The 18,080-nt window shown below is 58.7% G+C and overlaps 1 long non-coding RNA gene across 1 annotated transcript; it reads right to left on the reverse strand.

The window, feature by feature from the left end:
• Positions 1–861: 861 nt before the first annotated feature.
• Positions 862–3,567, reverse strand: LOC307108418. Its single transcript, XR_013814315.1, has 3 exons — positions 3,470–3,567; positions 2,327–2,396; positions 862–1,027 (listed from the first exon to the last, which is right to left on the reverse strand). It is a non-coding gene; the product is annotated as an uncharacterized lncRNA (long non-coding RNA).
• Between the last annotated feature and the right edge of the window lie 14,513 nt (positions 3,568–18,080).

The raw sequence follows: 18,080 nt of genomic DNA on the forward strand, positions 1-18,080 counted from the left end.
TCGGGACACGGACCTGCTCCGACCCAGCGGCCGTGAGGGCAGGGCCAGGGAGAGCCACCACCTACTCCCCGCCCCCTCGCAGGGACCTGCCACACTTCCCTGACCACAGGAGCAGAGCCTTCCCACGTGGACAGAGTGGCCACCTCCCCGCTGCCGCCTGGACACCCTAACATCCGCCCTCCCGGCCATGCTACCTCCCCATGTGGCCCAGGCCCCCCACTTGCTCAGGGTCGGGGGTACGGTCTGGGCAAGCTTCCCTTAGGTCCAAGGCCCATGGGACGCGAGATGGAGCCGGTGACACGTGCTGAGTGGCCGGAAGGGTCGAGGCTGGGCTGGCTTCCTGGCCGAGAGGTGGCTGGTGGACTGACTGCGTGGCCACCTTCGCAGGCCGGGGTCGTCCTCGCCTGTCCTGGGGCTCTGCGGGCACCCCGGTGACGCAGGCCGTGCTGGTGTCCGGCGAAAACAACATGGACAAAGGGCTTGGGGCCGGGGCCTCAGTCCTAAGTCGGCCACAGCCATCCTTAGCCACCCACTCCCAATGTCGCTGAGCTTCCCTCTCCTTCCTCTGGACACGCATGTCCACGCCGACCCCCGACGCCCTCTCCCTGCGTCCCGCGCCCTGGCCCATCGCCCAGGTGCCGCCTCGCTTTGCCGCTGTGATTGCCGCCGGCACGTTAGCGCCTTCCTGAGGAGGAAATGAGCCTGCACAGGGTTACTCCCATGTGGCCGAAGCGGCTGGAGCCACAGATGGGATGGAAACAGCAGCAGCCTCCCCGCCGCCTTCAAAGCGCTCGCCCGCACGCCCACACCGCCTGGCTCCACCCGGACGTGCCCTCGCTCCGTGGCTGACCTTGAGCGAGTGGTCCGTCCCCTGCAGGACTCAGCGCTTCATCTGTGATGCACCAGCAGCAGCAGCTCTCCTCGCAGAGGGAGGTGAGGGGGTGAGTGAGAACGGCACGTGGCAAGGACTTGGTGAACGCCGTGGTCCCATGGTCCCGTGGTCCCGTGGTCCCGTGGTCCCATGGTCCTGTGGCCCACAAAGATGGGATCCCGATGGCGGTGTGGGCAGCAGGTGAACGGAGAATGTGTGAGCCATCTGACCTCGCCCCCATTCACCATTCTGGCTCCTTCCTGAGCCCAGCCTGGTCATCCATCCCAGCGCTGACCTCTACCCATCCATCCCAGCTCTGACCTCTGCCCGTCCATCCCAGCGCTGACCTCTGCCCGTCCATCACAGCGCTGACCTCTGCCCATCCATCCCAGACCTGACCTCTGCCCGTCCATCCCAGACTGACCTCTGCCCGTCCATCACAGCGCTGACCTCTGCCCGTCCACCCCAGACCTGACCTCTGCCCGTCCATCCCAGACTGACCTCTGCCCATCCATCCCAGACTGACCTCTGCCTTTCCATCCCAGACTGACCTCTGCCCGTCCATCCCAGCGCTGACCTCTGCCCGTCCATCCCAGCGCTGACCTCTGCCCGTCCATCCCAGACTGACCTCTGCCCGTCCATCCCAGACTGACCTCTGCCTTTCCATCCCAGACTGACCTCTGCCCGTCCATCCCAGCGCTGACCTCTGCCCGTCCATCACAGCGCTGACCTCTGCCCGTCCATCCCAGCGCTGACCTCTGCCCGTCCATCACAGCGCTGACCTCTGCCCGTCCATCCCAGCGCTGACCTCTGCCCGTCCATCCCAGCGCTGACCTCTGCCCGTCCATCCCAGCGCTGACCTCTGCCCGTCCATCCCAGCGCTGACCTCTGCCCGTCCATCCCAGCGCTGACCTCTGCCCGTCCATCACAGCGCTGACCTCTGCCCGTCCATCCCAGCGCTGACCTCTGCCCGTCCATCCCAGCGCTGACCTCTGTCCGTCCATCCCAGACTGACCTCTGCCCGTCCATCCCAGACTGACCTCTGCCCGTCCATCACAGCGCTGACCTCTGCCCGTTCATCCCAGCGCTGACCTCTGCCCGTCCATCCCAGACCTGACCTCTGCCCGTCCATCCCAGCGCTGACCTCTGCCCGTCCACCCCAGACCTGACCTCTGCCCGTCCATCACAGCGCTGACCTCTGCCCGTTCATCCCAGACTGACCTCTGCCCGTCCATCCCAGCGCTGACCTCTGCCCATCCATCCCAGCGCTGACCTCTGCCCGTCCATCCCAGCGCTGACCTCTGCCCGTTCATCCCAGCGCTGACCTCTGCCCGTCCACCCCAGACCTGACCTCTGCCCGTCCATCCCAGACCTGACCTCTGCCCGTCCACCCCAGCGCTGACCTCTGCCCGTCCACCCCAGCGCTGACCTCTGCCCGTCCACCCCAGCGCTGACCTCTGCATCTGTAGGCACTTGAGGTCCTGGCTGCTCTCCGGGGTCAGGCACGGTCTCCTCATTTGCTGGACTTCAATTAAATTCAGGGGAACGAAAGGGAAGAAGTGCTCATTCAGATGTTTGCTTACTCAAATTTCTCCATTTTCTACAATTAACTACAAATTAAGAGAGTGAAGGGAAGGAGGTTGGTGTGTGAGTCCAAGAGAAAAAAAGAGAAAGAGATGCCTGGCCTGCGTGGCCCAGGGGTTGAGCATGGACACATGAACCAGAAGGTCACGGTTCGATTCCCAATCAGGACACATGCCCAGGTTGCGGGCTCCATCCCCAGTGTGGGGCGTGCAGGAGGCAGCCGATCAATGATTCTCTCATCATTGATGTTTCTCTCTCTCTCTCCCTTTAACTTTCTCTCTGGAATCAATAAAAATATATTTAAAACAAAAAAAAAAGAGAGAAAGAGGAAAATAAATTAAAGTCAATGTTTTCTCTGAAAGCAGTAAAACCACTTAGGACACAAAAGGAAGTAATTCTGCATCCAGTGGCCGGTGGCGAATGAAGTCCCTGCCGCTAGGCTCGGGAATGCCGCCCACGCTAGTTCTGTGCTCAGACCACAGAGTTTTTCAGTTCTTATAAAGGCTCTGACCTCAAGCAGAACAAAATGTCACACTTAATGGTTCCTCCTACTGCGAAGCTGGAAACCAATTTCCAAGACTCGTTTCTCAGGCCACAGCTGGGTCACCCGCTGACACTCTGTTTTCACAGAAACCGCAGCCGCCAGCTTGGAGAGCTCTAGTTTTCCAAAAACCGAACCAGGGGATGGAACTGCGTGGACTGGAAGAAAACCTCGCTCCCCAGGAATCCATTGAGAAATTGAAGTGAATTAAAATGAATTCTCCCAGAGAAAATGAACACCGGGCCCCCACCGAGTCCTGCAGGTGGAGGTGGGCGTGGGAGGCTGCCTGTGAGTGGGAACGTGGCAGAGCCGAGCCGCAAGTCCAGGAGGGAGCTCGTGGCCTGGAAGGGGGAGGAAAACTTTGGTGTGTTTTTTTTAGGACACAAGGTTTTCTTTAATTATTTTTTGGGGGGAAGGCTCGCCACACTAAGAGAAACATTATCCGTACAGAGGTCTCTTTTTCCTGCACTCACCACGCCACGAGTTCCACAGTCCCGGCTCCTTTCCACTGGTCCTCACAGGAGCCTCTGTGTGCGGAGCAGCTGGCCCAGTGCAGCCAGGTCCCTTCCCGCCTCCTTGTCTTCCTGTCCTGTCCCTTCCCATGTGGGCGGAGCAGCTGGCCCAGTGCACCCAGGTCCCTCCTGCTCCTTGTCTTCCTGTCCTGTCCCTTCCCATGTGGGCGGAGCAGCTGGCTCAGTGCAGCCAGGTCCCTCCTGCTCCTTGTCTTCCTGTCTGTCCCTTCCCATGTGGGCGGAGCAGCTGGCCCAGTGCACCCAGGTCCCTTCCCGCCTCCTTGTCTTCCTGTCCTGTCCCTTCCCATGTGGGCGGAGCAGCTGGCCCAGTGCACCCAGGTCCCTCCTGCTCCTTGTCTTCCTGTCCCATCCCTTCCCATGTGGGTGGAGCAGCTGGCCCAGTGCACCCAGGTCCCTCCTGCTCCTTGTCTTCCTGTCCCATCCCTTCCCATGTGGGTGGAGCAGCTGGCCCAGTGCACCCAGGTCCCCTCCTGCTCCTTGTCTTCCTGTCTGTCCCTTCCCATGTGGGCGGAGCAGCTGGCCCAGTGCAGCCAGGTCCCGGTCCTCCACGCGCTCGGGAAGCTGTCTCGCTCTTCGTGCTTAGCATGCTCCATGCCGACACTCATTCTCTTGCAAGAATCTCCCCTTACCTTGTTTGTCCACCACGATGCCCGCCGCGTGCTGGGTGGCACGAGGCTCCCGGTTTGCCAGGGAGCCCTGTGGGGCACTCCTCTGCGCAGCGCCGTCCCCTCCCTGTCCACGGCAGCACCTTTCTGTGGCTTCACAGTATGTGGCCCAAGGAGCAGCTCCCCGTTCCCTAAAAGGCCAGAGAACACGTGGGGGGCTCTCCTCCCTCCCGCTGTTATTAATTTGGTGAATTGTTGGAGATGGCAGTTTCGGCTGAAAAGAAGGGAAAAACTTGTTAAACAAACTTCCAAAGCCCTAAGGCACACACACAACCATGTAGTGTTTGATGAGATAAAAAATGAGGGTTTCTCTTAGCACGGACTCTCGGTCATAGACAGAGGCAGGGAGGACGGTTGAAGCTGCCACACTGCCAGGCAGTTTAAAAGAATCCTTGTGCTGAGAACAGAATGGCAACGCCAGCGTCAAAGTGGGCCAAGGACCGGAACGGCTGCTACAGAAAGGCGGCCCGAGGCAGGGAGCGGGCAGATGGCCACGCCCCCAATGAGCGGAGAAGCACACGGATGCTGTGGTGACAGCTCACACCACTGGACTGGCCAGCGCGAGAGGCGGGTCTGCAGGCCTGTGCGGACGCCGCCCGCCCGGCGCAGTGCGGGGAGTGTGGCCGGGTCGTTCTGCAGGGAACTCTGGCGTGACCTTGTCAGGCCAGGGCCACATACCCTGCCCAGCGGGGACACTCAGCGGTACACTCGCCAGCAGCAGGGCCACAGGGCCACACCCCTTTCCGTGTGACCTCCCACCCGCTGTGCTGGGCCCCGCACGTGAACATAGAGGACACAGCAAAGCAGGGGCTCAAATGAGCTGAGGTTTGTCTTTACCTCTCGCGTGCCAACCGATCATCCCCAGGAGACTGTGGCTGGGGAGGCGCTGGGCCAGGGCGTGAAGAGATATGTAGAACCTGTGCCCGACCCCCAGCCGGGAGCCAGGCCATGGGCCCAGCAGCCCCAGCAGATCCCGCAGCCACAGGCCTGTGAGAAGGAAACGCAGAGCTCCTGGTGCGGCTCGGAGTTCAAGGTCGACAGCGGCTGCCACTGGCCTGGGGCAGGGACAGCCATTCTTGGAAGCAGGTGCCGATCCGGTCTGTAGGGTGAATGGTCCCCATGAGACATGTCCACGCGGAGCCTGCACGTGACCTTAACAGAAAAGGGTCTTGGCGGGTGTAATTCGGTTGAGGGTCTTGACATGAGGTCATTCAGTGCCGGGCGGCCTGAGCCCGTGACAAGTGTCCTTGGAAGAGGAGACGGAGGAGGACAGCAGAGAGCAGGCCTGTGGTGGGACAGCGCCGACAGGCGTCTGCGGGCCAGGCCTGTGGTTGCACCGACACCAGGAGGCCAGGGATGGAGGCTCCTCGGGGCTCCCAAAGGAGCCCCCTGGCCCTGGATTTGGGACTTTGGCCTCCGGAGCTCTGGGGGGTGAGTGGCGGCTGCTCTGCGCCCCCCGCCCCGTGGTGTTTGCTGTGGCAGCGCAGGGACACCAGTACACGTGGTCGCCCTAAGGGAGCCCCTGTGTCACTGCCCAGGAAGGACACCCAGACTTCAGGTTCGGGCGCCCCCCTCAGCGGGTGGGGCTGCGGAGCCTCCCTTCCTGAGACAGAGTGAGAAGGAGCCTTGGGTGAGTCGGGGCCCAGCTGGATGAGGGGGTGATGCCCGGGCGGCTGCATCCCTGACCGAACCTGAGGGGTGGGGCCCCTCAGAGCGGGCGGGGCGCGTTGGGAGGCCAGAGCCTCGACGCCAGGACCTGAGACCCAGCCTGCCACCGGCTCAGCCCCAGTGACCGTGCCCACGCCTGCCTGGACAGCACTAGACTCCTGAAACACCGATGCTGAAACTGCCCTTTCCATGCGGGCAGACACGGCGTCCGCCACGCTGAGGGAGAGCGACGCCCAGGAGGGGCCGGCTGTGGCAGCCACTGCTCGCTTAGCCCTTGTCGCGACCTCGTGACTCTTCCCCTCCCTCCCAGCGCGTCCAGGAGACGCGGGGTCACGGTGGAGGCGAGTCCTTGGCGGGCCGGGAGCCCGCACCGGCCGCGGCCTCCCTGAGTGACCCCGAAAGCCGCCACCTTTTAGCCCAGCTGGGAACCCCGGAGAAGCACTTCCTGGCGCAGCTCTGAGGCCGGTCATGTCTGAGCCTCTCCTCTCCGCCCCCCCCCTCCTGCCCCGGGGACTGGTGACAGCCACGGCCAGAAATAGCCCATTAAGTCACCGTTAGTCCCCCTCCTGACGGCCATGGCGTAAGGGGTGCTTTCACTCCGAGCTCTCCGAGACCGGCAGCACGGGCAGCGGCGCTCAGCTCCGCACCGAGCGGCCGGAGGATGAAGGGCCGGTCCACGCGGCTCTGAAGCAGATCCCGGTCACCAGGAAGGGGCGCCGGGGACTGTGCCGGTCACCTTCCCGACCGGCTGCGAGTTAGAGCAAGTCCCCCTGCAGGTTCACCTGGTCAGATAGGCCGGTCACACGGCCCAGGCGTGGGTGGCAGCTGATGAGGAACGGAGCCTGTGATTGTTCAAGGAGCTTCTCAGAAAGCTGCCCTGGCATCAGAAGTGGAGCAACCAGGCCCTGGCCGGGCTGCTCAGTGGTTGGAGCATCGCCCCGGACACCAGAAGGTCTCAGGTTCACTTCCCAGTCAGGGCACACACCGAGGTTGTGGGTTGGATTCCCGGTCGGGGCGCAGAAAGGAGGCAACTGGTGGATATTTCTCTCTCACATCAATGTTTCTCTCTCTCCCTTCCTCTCAATAAAAACATATCCTTGGGTGAGGATTTTTTTAAAAAGTTAAGCAATTAGGCAAAGTAAGCCATTGTTTTCCCCACATTGGGGGGACTCTCCCTCCCCCTCCTTTGCCTGGGCTTTCCTGGCAAAGAAGGCCCCTCTCTGCCTGCAGGGAGCGGGGCCTCCGGTGCTCAGGGTCACAGTCATAGGAGCAGGTGGCTGATTCAAGCTGTCCTTGCCCCCACGGCCCAGTTTGTCCCATGCAGGACCCCGCACTACCAGCCACAGCCGCTGGGGGGCGCCCAACGCAGCAGGGTGGTCCCAGGAGCCCGGCTGGGGAGGCTGCGCAGTCCCTTCAGCTTCAGAAGGAAGGCAGCACCGCTCTGCTCTTTTCCCGGTAAATGCACCTTCCTGGTCCGGCCTCCCTCCTCCCTTTAGGGGCTGGGATTTTAGCATCTGATTGAGATGCTCTACGTGCAATACACCTGCTCAGACGTTTAAGATCCACTGAACCAAGGGTTCCCCTGGGCCCTTCAGCAAGTCAGCCGTCACAGCTGAGTTAAGTTAACTGCACCAGGGAGGGAGCGGGGCAGCCAGTGCTGAGGGTGGGAGCCCCAAAGAGAGAGGGAGAGAGCGGGGAGAAGGGGAGGAGCTTCCCACAGCAGGAAGGCCGGATCCCCAGGAGGGTTTAGACCTTGGGGTGACCCATGAACCTCAGTGCAGGCCCACAAAGTACCTGGTTCCGCTGCCGTGGGAGGGAGACCACCTGAGGGGGCATACCCTAAGGAATTGGCTCCTGTGATTGTGGGGCTGGGGCCCAGGGGAGACCTTAGTCCGAAGGCCCTCTGCTGGCTGAACCCGCTGTCAGAGACCTCAGTCCTTTCCTTCAGCTGGTTAGACCAGGCCCGCCCACATTATGGCGGGCAGGCTGCCCTCCTCAGTCTATTGATTTAAGGGTTAATCTTATCTGAAAAAGTACCTGCACAGAAAAAATCTAGATTGGGTCTGACCAAATATATGGGGACGTGGCCCAGCCAAGTTGACACACAAAATTCATCACATCACCAGCTGTCGCCAGGAAACCGAGAGTTAGCCCTGATTGCCTGGGGTTGCGGGCGAGTCCTTCTGGTCGGCTACCCCTTCAGGAGGACTTACCAGAATCTGGAAAATCACCCTGGGCCAGGGCCCCTGGGGGCGCGGGCCTGGGATCCCCACCTGCTCTGCCTTCTGGTTCTCCTCCATTTGAACAGCGGCCACAGGACACTAACGTGCCCACCCACGTGCCTGGGCCTCAGCGGGTGGCTGGACCTGGGGGGCTGGCCGGACACCCCCTCTCCCTCTGAGACTGGCCTGGGCTCCCTCCCTGCGTGGCGCTTTCGGGTGGTCAGACACCGCACAGCTGCTGGCCTCAGCGAGGAGTCTGAGTGGGAAACAGCGCTGGTCCCTGAAGAAGGAAGTTGACAGCATCCCTCCTCCCCGGGCAGGTGGCAGGGCAGCCCAGACTCAGGCCGGGCAAAGCCTGCCCGGAGGGTCCGTGTGGCCGTTCTGACCTCGGCCAGCCCACACCTGGCCACGTCGCGCCCTGCACCTGGCAGCCAGCGGAGTGTCCTCGACGCTAAAATCACGGCGCGTTCTGAGTGCCCAGGCCTTTGAAAGACACGGACGTTCGGAACAGGCCCCAGCCGAGACGGACACATCCGTACTGTTACACTCTCCCAGGCTTTCTCTGGCAAGGCACGCCTTTTACTCACTCCGGAGAAGGAATGCAAGGTGCCACCATGACGCGTCTCCAGAGAAGCTCCAGAAACTGAGCCCGGGGAGAGTCCTAGAGGGAGTCGCTGAGGCAGGCGCCACTCTGAGCGGGCAGCACCCGCGCTGTCCGGGTCCCAGGCTGCCACCCCAGGTCACGCCACAGCTGTGACCCCATCATCCGGGCTTATAAAGAATCCGGTCTGGGTGTGACATACAGCGTGAGGCACAAGCACGGGCAGCAAGTCATTTTACGCACCTCCTCCGCTCAGTCTCAGGACCTGGGGTCCCCCGGGGCGCGGCCAAGGGCTCCCGTCCACCACAGCCGCTGTGCTCGGTGCTTGGCCGCTTGACAAGGGACCCCTTCCCTGCGCAGCCACGGCCCGGTGACTCAGCAGGAAACCCCAGGGAGGGTGGCCTCCCTTTTTCCTGGAGGAACAAGCCAAGGGCCTGTCTCTGCTCCTGACTCTCCGCGCCGCCCAGGGCCCAGCGACCGCGCTTCCGTGTGGACGGCGCTGCCCGTGTTAGAGTGACTTCATGCCCGAGGTCTCACCGAGCTCCCTGCCCAGTGGCCCGCCCACGGGACGAACAAGCGCTGCCCTCGTCTCCCTGCCCTCCTGACATGCTGGCCGAGGGAGGCCGGTGTGGAAGCTGCAGCTTGGACTTCGCGAGGTGTTTGACGAGTCACGTCGGCCAGGGGCGTGGAAACATGGGGACATCAAAATAGCACTCACCGCGGGAGGAGGCGCACGGACCCAGGCCACACGGAGACCACTCTGACCCTACACAGGGTCTCAGCCACTGGTTCCCAAATAGGGCGCTCTTGTCCCCCAGGGCACTTTGGGTCGTCACAGCCGGGGGAGTGATGCTGGCATGTGATGGACAGAGACCAGGAGCTGCTAACGTCTCCACGCACCGGCCCCCATGAAGGGCCGCGCCGTGTCCACTACCGAGGCTGCGAAAGCGGCAAAGGCATGCTACCGCTGACCCACTGTCATCTCACACCCCCGGGCGGACAGGGACCACACCGCACGGCGCCTCCACGCCACCCACTCAGTGAGCGTCGCCGAGAAAGCTGGGGGCGGGCAGTGAGCCGGGGAGCGGGACCGACCCGTCTGGTGTAATGGTGGGTAACTGCAGCCCGCGGCGGAGCAGTCCGGGGGTGAGCGACGCCTGTCCACAGAGAGGCTCTTCGCTCCGAATTCCGTCTGGGTCCTGGCGTGGCCAGAGCCTCACCAATAAGCTGAACAACACTTAGTAGCAAAGGTAATGAAACGTTCAGATTGAACAAATCGTGGCGTGATGCCCGAACTAGATTAGACCCACAGGGGGACGGAGGGGGCTCCGTGTTTGGGGCAGAGCTCAGGGTGCTGCCTCCTGGCTTGTTGCCATACACGTCCCGCTCGGGGAGAGGCCAGTGAGGACGCGGCGGCTGTGTGTGGAAGTTCCATCTGACGGACGCTGGCAGAGCCCAGGGCACAGCGGCAGTGACAGTCACCGTCTCTCCCGGTCACACGCCACCATCTCCGCTGTCGCTGGCTGGCTGCTCAGACCAGCTCTGGATGATGATGGAGGGACCACCGGGATGGGGGTGGGGAGGTAACTGGGGCCAGTGAGGGACCACCCACGGTTCTGGTCAACTACTTGAGCAGCTTTACAATCAAAGCAGAGGCAAAGGCAGTGAAAAAAGACAGAGGTCTCACCTTGATGTGAGATGAGGTACTTTTTCAGCCAAAAACAAGAAATGAGATCAGATAAAAGCATTTTTTGAACCCATTAGAGTTAGAATTAATAAACGTAACCCTTGTGAATGTGAACACACAAAATAGTGTAAGAGAAATTTTCAAAAAGCAAAACATACAGAAAATAGACAGACCCATGGTTTATAGATTTTCTTTATCCCCTGTCTCCTTTTCCTGCTTTCTTTGGGTTATGCAAATACAATTTTTAGTATTTCATTAAGTGGTCAATTGCCTTAATGCTGTATCTGTTTGTATTATTTTATTTGCAGTTTCTCTAGGCATGACAGAATACTTACCTAACATTTTAGTCTGTTAGAGTGAATATTTTACCATCTCAAGTAAACTGTAGAAGGTTTACAACCATACTGGTCTCATTACCCCACCCTCTGCATGTTACAGTTGCCACATTTATTATATCACACTAGAGGCCCAGTGCACGAATTCGTGCACATTGAAAGGAAATTTATTAGAAGAAATATTTTAATATTGCTATTCGCCCTTTCTCTATAATAGAAGTGTTAACCAAATTCACAATCGACAATGACAGATGGAAACACATGTGTATGATTGATGCCAGGGAGAGCTTTATATGTGTAGATAAACTTGCTTAATTAGACCTGCTTTCTGATTTAGCTAAACTTTTACCAGTCCAGTCCAGTGAACCGCTCCAACTTCTCTTTCAGGTAATTGTCAACAACACAGCAATAAATATCAACACAAAGCAGATTATTATTGTAGATCACGCAGGCAGAACAAAGGGTGAAATATTTAACTGCAGCAGTGTTTGACTATATTCTGCGCAGTGAGAAAGTCTGAAGTCATTTTCAAGGTCCACCATTTCTTACTTCTTTTCAGTCGGATCAAGTTTCTAAGCTTTCTAAATCTCCATTTTCCGGCTAATGAAAAGAAAATAGGATTCTACTGAGTCTCCTGTCTACCTACTCCAGGACTTCTGTGAGGATCAAATGAGATGAGTCATGGGGAAAATGCTTCACAGACATTTGGTTACAGTGTAAAATGTTTGTACCTGGCTATAAAGCAAGTCATCCTTGGAGAAGAAATCTGGGTTCCACAAGATATGTCATCAGTGCTGGGACTCTGCCAGCAGGCGAGGGGATCCCAAGGCAGGTGCTGGGCGTGGAGGCCATGGGGGCATAGGCGACCAAGGAGACAGAACTAAACCTCACATCACCCTGCTTGGCCCCGGAGGATGGCTGGTTAGCCAGAGACGGGTAAGATTCCTCAGGGAAGGAACAACCTAAGACAGGCACAGTCGCATAGGGGCCATCAGGAGAGAACTTGGGGGTCAACAGAGGTGGGGCACAGACCTTCACCCCCCCAAGTTTGCAGGGGCCTGAACCCTCACCCCTGCTGAAGGAGATCTCCTTCCCCCATGGCTGCTCAGCTTCACATGCCCAGCTCAAATCGGGACCCAGGTAACAGAGACTTGGCCGACAGCAGATGCCCTCTCACTGCAACAAGACTTGATGGAGATGTCTTGCACCCATGCTCCGGGGAACTGGGGTCTATGATATCTAAATCCAGCCTACCACCAGGAATGCTCATGGGCCTACTCAAGAAGGCAAATAATCCTCTCCACTAATAATTACAGGGTAAAACAAGATGGTTGTTAGAGTATTAAATTTGACAGTAAAATAGTAGTCAAGTTTTCAGACTAATTTAAATTGGCCAATCAAAATAAGCAAATACTCTAGAAAAATCAATTGTACTGGACAAAAAAGCTGTTCCTAAAGTGTTAACTAAAATTTTTATTGGTAGTTCATCTCATGGTAAAATTGTGTAACATATAATGAACCTAAAGCAGTCACATTTTAGTGCAAAAAAGTAAAATTTAAAAACTATCAAGATTACAGCATAAAATTTCCAAAAGCCTCCCAATATTTAAACCAAAAAAGGGGGGATAGTAGAAGAATATCATGTAAGGAAAAATATCCTGCAAATAAATTACATCTAGAAAATTTTTACTTTAGAAAATTAACTTTCATTTGTAATGCTAACAGCAAGTCACCCAGGTAAAACATACATGGTGTCAAAACAAGCCAAAGGAAAATCGTTGGGGCAAAAAAATGAAAAAGGATCGCAAGTCAAATTTATAGAAAATATTCCTTTATTAACTTTTGGTCGAGAATATGTTTGATTATTTTCAGAAAACAACTCCGAGACCATGTGGATTCCTGCAACAGAGAGGAATTGACAGGAGTGCTCCAGCCATGAAGTCAGAAGAGAAACAGTCCAGAGATGGAAGACGCTGACGATGCCTTGCCATACTAGCAGTCAGCAGATGTGCATCACTACAGATTGCCCAGGACCAAACCAGAGAGGGTCGGACCTGCATTACCACCATTTGTCCACCATCCAGAACTGAAATATCATTGCTGTTATGAACACATTAACAACTGTTGGACATAGAAAAAAAAATAATAAAGCAAGTCATGTTCCTGGGCTGAAGAAACTGCAAGGAGGCTAGTCGCTAGTGAGAAGAAGCCGGGCATTGCTACGTGACGTCATTTCCTGGTGCCCACAGCAACTGTTTCCAGGCTGGGCTGGGCTGTGGGCCGCATTTTGCACCATGGGGTCTTGGCAGTATTGGCTACGATTTGGTGGGGTGTCACTCCAGGGTGTTGGCGGGGCCTGTGTCCCACTGGGGGGAAGCCGAGTGTTGCTTTGTTGGCACCAGGCCCACAGTGCCGTTTATGTTAAACTAGAGGCCCAGTGCAGATTTGTGCACCAGTGGTGTCCCTCAGCCTGGCCTGCTCCCTCTCACAATCCGGGACCCCTCGGGGAATGTCGGACTGCCAGTTTCAGCCCAACCCCCTCAGGCCAGGCCGAGGGACCCCACTGGTGCATTTGTGGACTGGGCCTCTAGTCCTATATAATGAAAGGCTAATATGCAAATCAACCAAATGGTGGAACAACCTGTCGCTATGATGTACACTGACCACCAGGTGGCAGACTCTCAACGCAGGAGCTGCCCCCTGGTGGTCAGTGCGCTCCCACAGGGAGAGCAGGGCTCAGCCGGAAGCTGGGCTCACAGCTGGCGAGCACAGAGCCGGTGGCGGGAGCCTCTCCCACCTCCACGGCAGCGCTAAGGATGTCCGACTGTGGCTTAGACCCGCTCCCCTTGGGCCCGCAGCCGGGGGAGATTACAACCCTGAAGGCTCCTGGACTGCAAGAGGGCGCAGGCTGGGCGGAGGGATGCCCCTCCCTCCGAGTGCACGAATCTCGTGCACCAGGCCCCTAGTTTGGAAAATAAAATGGAGAACCACTTCCCACTATGCCCCCAAGTCAGCTCCAGATTGATTAAAATGAAGCATAAAACACACACTATGAAGGTTCAAATCCTGGAGAGGAAACTATCATCTTGGAGTGAGGATGAATCTATAAAGTTTACAAATGAATGACCAAACAGCCCAAAAGAAAAGTGGCCAATACACGAATAGGAAACCAGAAGGAAATAATAAAATCTTTGCCCAATAAATATAGGGAAAGCTGCTCAACCTCACCAATAACCAAGAGTGGAAATTATATTCGCAAACATGTAAAGAGCCACCTGCCAGCACAGGCGGGGAAGCTAGTGGATTAGTGCCGGCCGCGGCCAAGGCAGCCGCTCCTTGGCTCCCAAGCAGTTGACGGAACAACCTGGGTGTGAGCAGGAGCTGCGGTCTCCCCTGGCTGCAGGCCAGAAGCCCAAGGTCATGATGCAGCCGCGCTGCCATGCGCCCGCTGTGGGCTCTGGGCGGATCCTCCGCCTGCTCTGGCGGCTCCAGTCCTCGCCATTAGCTCCTTGGCGTTAGATTCATCACCCCAGTCCCTGCCCCTCCTCACGTGGCTCCCCGTGTGGCTCTCTCTCATCTCACAAGGACAATGGTCATTGGATTTAGGGCCTTCCCTGGCCCGGTGTGACCTCACTTTAACCTGATTACGTCTGCAAAGGCCCCACTTCCAAACAAGGAAAGAGGGTCAGGGCAGACTTGGACTTTGAGGGGACGCTACTAAAGCCAGGCATCAACTCAGCGATACCTTCCCATTGGCTGCCCACCCGTCCTTGTCCTATGACCTCTATGCTCGCCCGTAAGTCCTCTTTCCTCCACATCCCGCATCTAACGCAGAGCCAGTCCTTTGGTGCTAATGTAAAAGCCACCCGCCCCACCCCCTCCAGCACTCCTGTCCTGGCACCCACACCTCTGGCCCGGCCCTCATGGAAGCTCCCGGCCCCCGCTCGTCTCCTGCTTCCCATGGGCCCCCCGAACCCCTGAATGATATTTTAGAAAAAACATAGATCGGGTGACGTCATTCCCTAGCCCCAGACCCTCCTTGGGCTTCTGCTACAACCCCGGTCACTTTCGCCCGCACCCGGGAGCAGTGAGAGAGGGTGCCCGGCGTCGGGAGCGGCGGTTGAGGACTCAGGCCCTGCTAGCTTCTGAGGCCTCGGGCAGCGCCAGCTCCCCGCGCGGCTGTCGGCATCGGCATCGGCATCGAGGCGCGCTGCTGACCCGATCCTCGATCATCGAGGCGACAGCTTCTCCTGGCCTCTGCTGCCCAGGGAACTGCAGGGTGGAACCGATGACCTCTGAGGGCCGCTGTGCCGCAACTAGAACCCATCAGCTCCGTCTCCCGTCACCATGGTGATGAGGTTGCCATGGGGACGCTGCGATGGAAACAGTTAGATGTCATCCCCCGGGTGGACCAGGCCCTCCCCCCTTGCACGCCTGGGGAACCAGGGTCGACCCTGGATGGGGGAGGTAGGTGAGGGGACCTTCACCACTGGCCCCACATCTGCCTGAGCCCAGGTCCTCGGTCTCTGAGCAAGCTTGGGCACCCTGCTTCTGAAGTTCCTCAGAGTCGGTCAGACGACCTTGGAGGCCGGGCTGAGGGTCTCATGGGCATTTGACCGCCTCCATCTGACTCAGTGGAGTGGCTCTGGTAGGAACACACTAGACTCGGAGCGGGAACCTATGAGTGACCTCCAGGATGGCTCCCCGGGCCTCGGCATCCACCTGTCCCTGAAGGAGGGCCGGGGGGGGGGGGGGGGGAGGGGCGGGGTCGGCAGCCGCACTCCCAGGGCCTGGGGGAGATGGCAGGAGGACCCTCCCTTCAAAACAGTCGTGTCCACCTTTTCCTGCATCACAGGGGGAGTCCATCGACAGAACAGCCCAGCCCTGCGTCCTGATCACCAGCTTCTTTTCCCTGATCATCCTCTTGTTGTTAATCCTCACGAGGATATTTTTCCATTGATTTTTAGAGAGAGTGGAAGAGAGGTAGGGGCAGGGAGAGAGAGAGAAAGGGAGAGAAACATCAATGCAGCTTCTCTCTCTTTTTAAACTCTTCCTTGTTGAGAGTGTTACACATGTTCCTCCTCCCCCCTCATTGCCCCCTCAATCCAGTTCCTACCCCACCCCAGGCCTTCACCTATTGCCTGTGGACTGAAGGGTCCCGAGTTCGATTTCCTGTCAGGGTACGTGCCCGGGTTGCTGGCTCGATCCCCAGTAGGAGGACCAAGCCAGGAGGCAGCTGATCAATGACTCTCTCTCATTGATGTTGCTCTCTCTCTCTCTCCCTCTCCCTTCCTCTCTGAAATCAATACAAATATGTGTTTTAAAAGGAACTGCCTGGCGCTCCAGCAGCCTCCGTGTCACTCAGCCACTATCCCCGCTGGTGTTTACAGCCCGGAGTCATGGGGACTTCTCTTCCCAGCGCTGGACCCTGGGCTGGGGGCTGGGACCCCTTGCTCCTCACAGGGAGCCTTGGATCTCCCTCCCGATTAAGAAAACACCACACGTGAGTGTCAGACCAGCCCATTCACGTCTCCGCCCCTCCTACCAGTCCCAGCGTGCTTTTCTCTTTAGTCCTCTGGTTGTAGGACTTCCGTTCAGCCAGCTTCCAGGCGGGTCTGTATTTTAGTTGTAATTTTGCTGTGGATGTGGGAGGCGAGTACCTGCCTTTACCTGCCGCCTGGTTCTCTGCAGCTTCTCCTTCTGAGCAAACGGGCAGCACTGCGCCCATCGCGTGGGGCCGCCTGCCGTGGCGAGGAGGCAGGAGGGCGGGTGACCGCGGAGCCGGCCCCAACCCCAGGCCTGTGACACCTGCCCTGATGGTCAGGGACCGTGCTCTGCACACGGCCCGGCACGGAACACACACCCCAGTGGTCAAGGCCACGACCGGGAGGGCCGGTGTACCCGTGCATCCGGCTGGACTTCCGCCATCTCCAGGCAGACTCGGCACAAAGCAAACGCGCTGGCGCCTCTGCGCTCTGTGCGGTCACGCAGTTCCAGGCTCTGGCCCTCGGCGTCTCGGCGCCCCCTCTCGGTGACTTAGAGCTTCCTGCCAGGACTCCCTGTGGGCGCATCTGGAAATCTCGGGTCACCCTTCTCCCGGCGTCAGAGGCTCCCGCGTGGCCGGGCCCCCGAGCGCAGACTGTGGGAGCCCGTGTGTGTTCAAGCACACGTATGCCAGCGCCAGGTGCATTGTCCTGGAGGTCAGTACTGCCCTGGTGTTCACATTCCATCAATATTTACCTCTGACATCAGTGAGGCCTCGTGCTCATCTTGGACTCAGACATCTGCTGACGCGGAGCTCCCGCCTTGTTCCGGAGCCGTCAGAGACGGGGGCTGGGGGGATGCCGCAGGCCGCTGGCTGGACAGCGTCCTCCAGTTCCACTCCTAGTGTCCCTGGGCCGAGAGTCCCTCGTGGTCCCGAGGCGCCTTCATTCCCAACCTGTTGCCTAGTGAGGACAGCGTGGCCGGCCGCCTCGGATCAGGGAAGGCAAAACTTGGAAACTAAGACGGTGTTTGCATTTGGATGGACTGAAACACGGCAGCCCGACTCCAGCCAGCGCTGCTGGGAGGCAGATTTCCGGGAAAGTTGTGAAAACGGTTAGATGACCATCAAATTGGACCAAGGAGATGAAGTTCCCAGGGGTGGGTGCGGGATCCCTGACGGCCTCTCAGTCCGAGGGCCTGGTGGTCAGCACAGTGGGGGGCCGGGGTGGGCGCGGGCAGCAGAGCCAGGAGGTCGGCCAGTCCAGCCCTCTGTCCACTGACCTGAGGACAGAGGTGGGGCGGGACCAGGCCCGGCCTCCCAGACGCCGCGTTTCCACGGCGCCGTGCTGAGCGCACTGAGAGCCGCTCGGGAGACGGCGCCTGCTCAGCAGGCGATGGTTAATGGGACACGTTTTGCCTGGGCCGCGGGCGCCCAGACGCTTGGTCTGATGTTTATGGGGTGTGTCTGGGAGGGCATTTCTGGGTGAGATCAGCATTTGGATCTGCAGACTGAGCCAAGCAGGTGCCTCCCCAGGGGCGTGGGCCTCGTCTGCGTAGCATGGAACAGAGCGGGTGGTGGCTGTCACTCTCAGCCTGAGCTGCGACGCCATCTCCTCCTGCCCCCACTGGGCCTTACACCCCTGCTCTCCTGTCTCCCACCTGCACATGAAGGAGGCTTGTGGGGCCCGTCAGCCTCCGGAATCCGTGAGCCCGTTCCTTCCCACGCACGGAGCCACCTGCGCCGCCCGCTGGTCTGTCTCCCACACACGGAGCCACCTGCACCGCCCGCTGGTCAGTGTCCGCAGAGCCTGGCTGATGCCGACACCGCCACAGGCCCAGGGAGCTGGTCAGCGCTCCCGCACTCACCTCTCAGCCCCTCCTCCCGGCCC

Source organism: Cnephaeus nilssonii, assembly GCF_951640355.1.
Source record: "Cnephaeus nilssonii genome assembly, chromosome: 12".
Taxonomy (NCBI): domain Eukaryota; kingdom Metazoa; phylum Chordata; class Mammalia; order Chiroptera; family Vespertilionidae; genus Cnephaeus; species Cnephaeus nilssonii.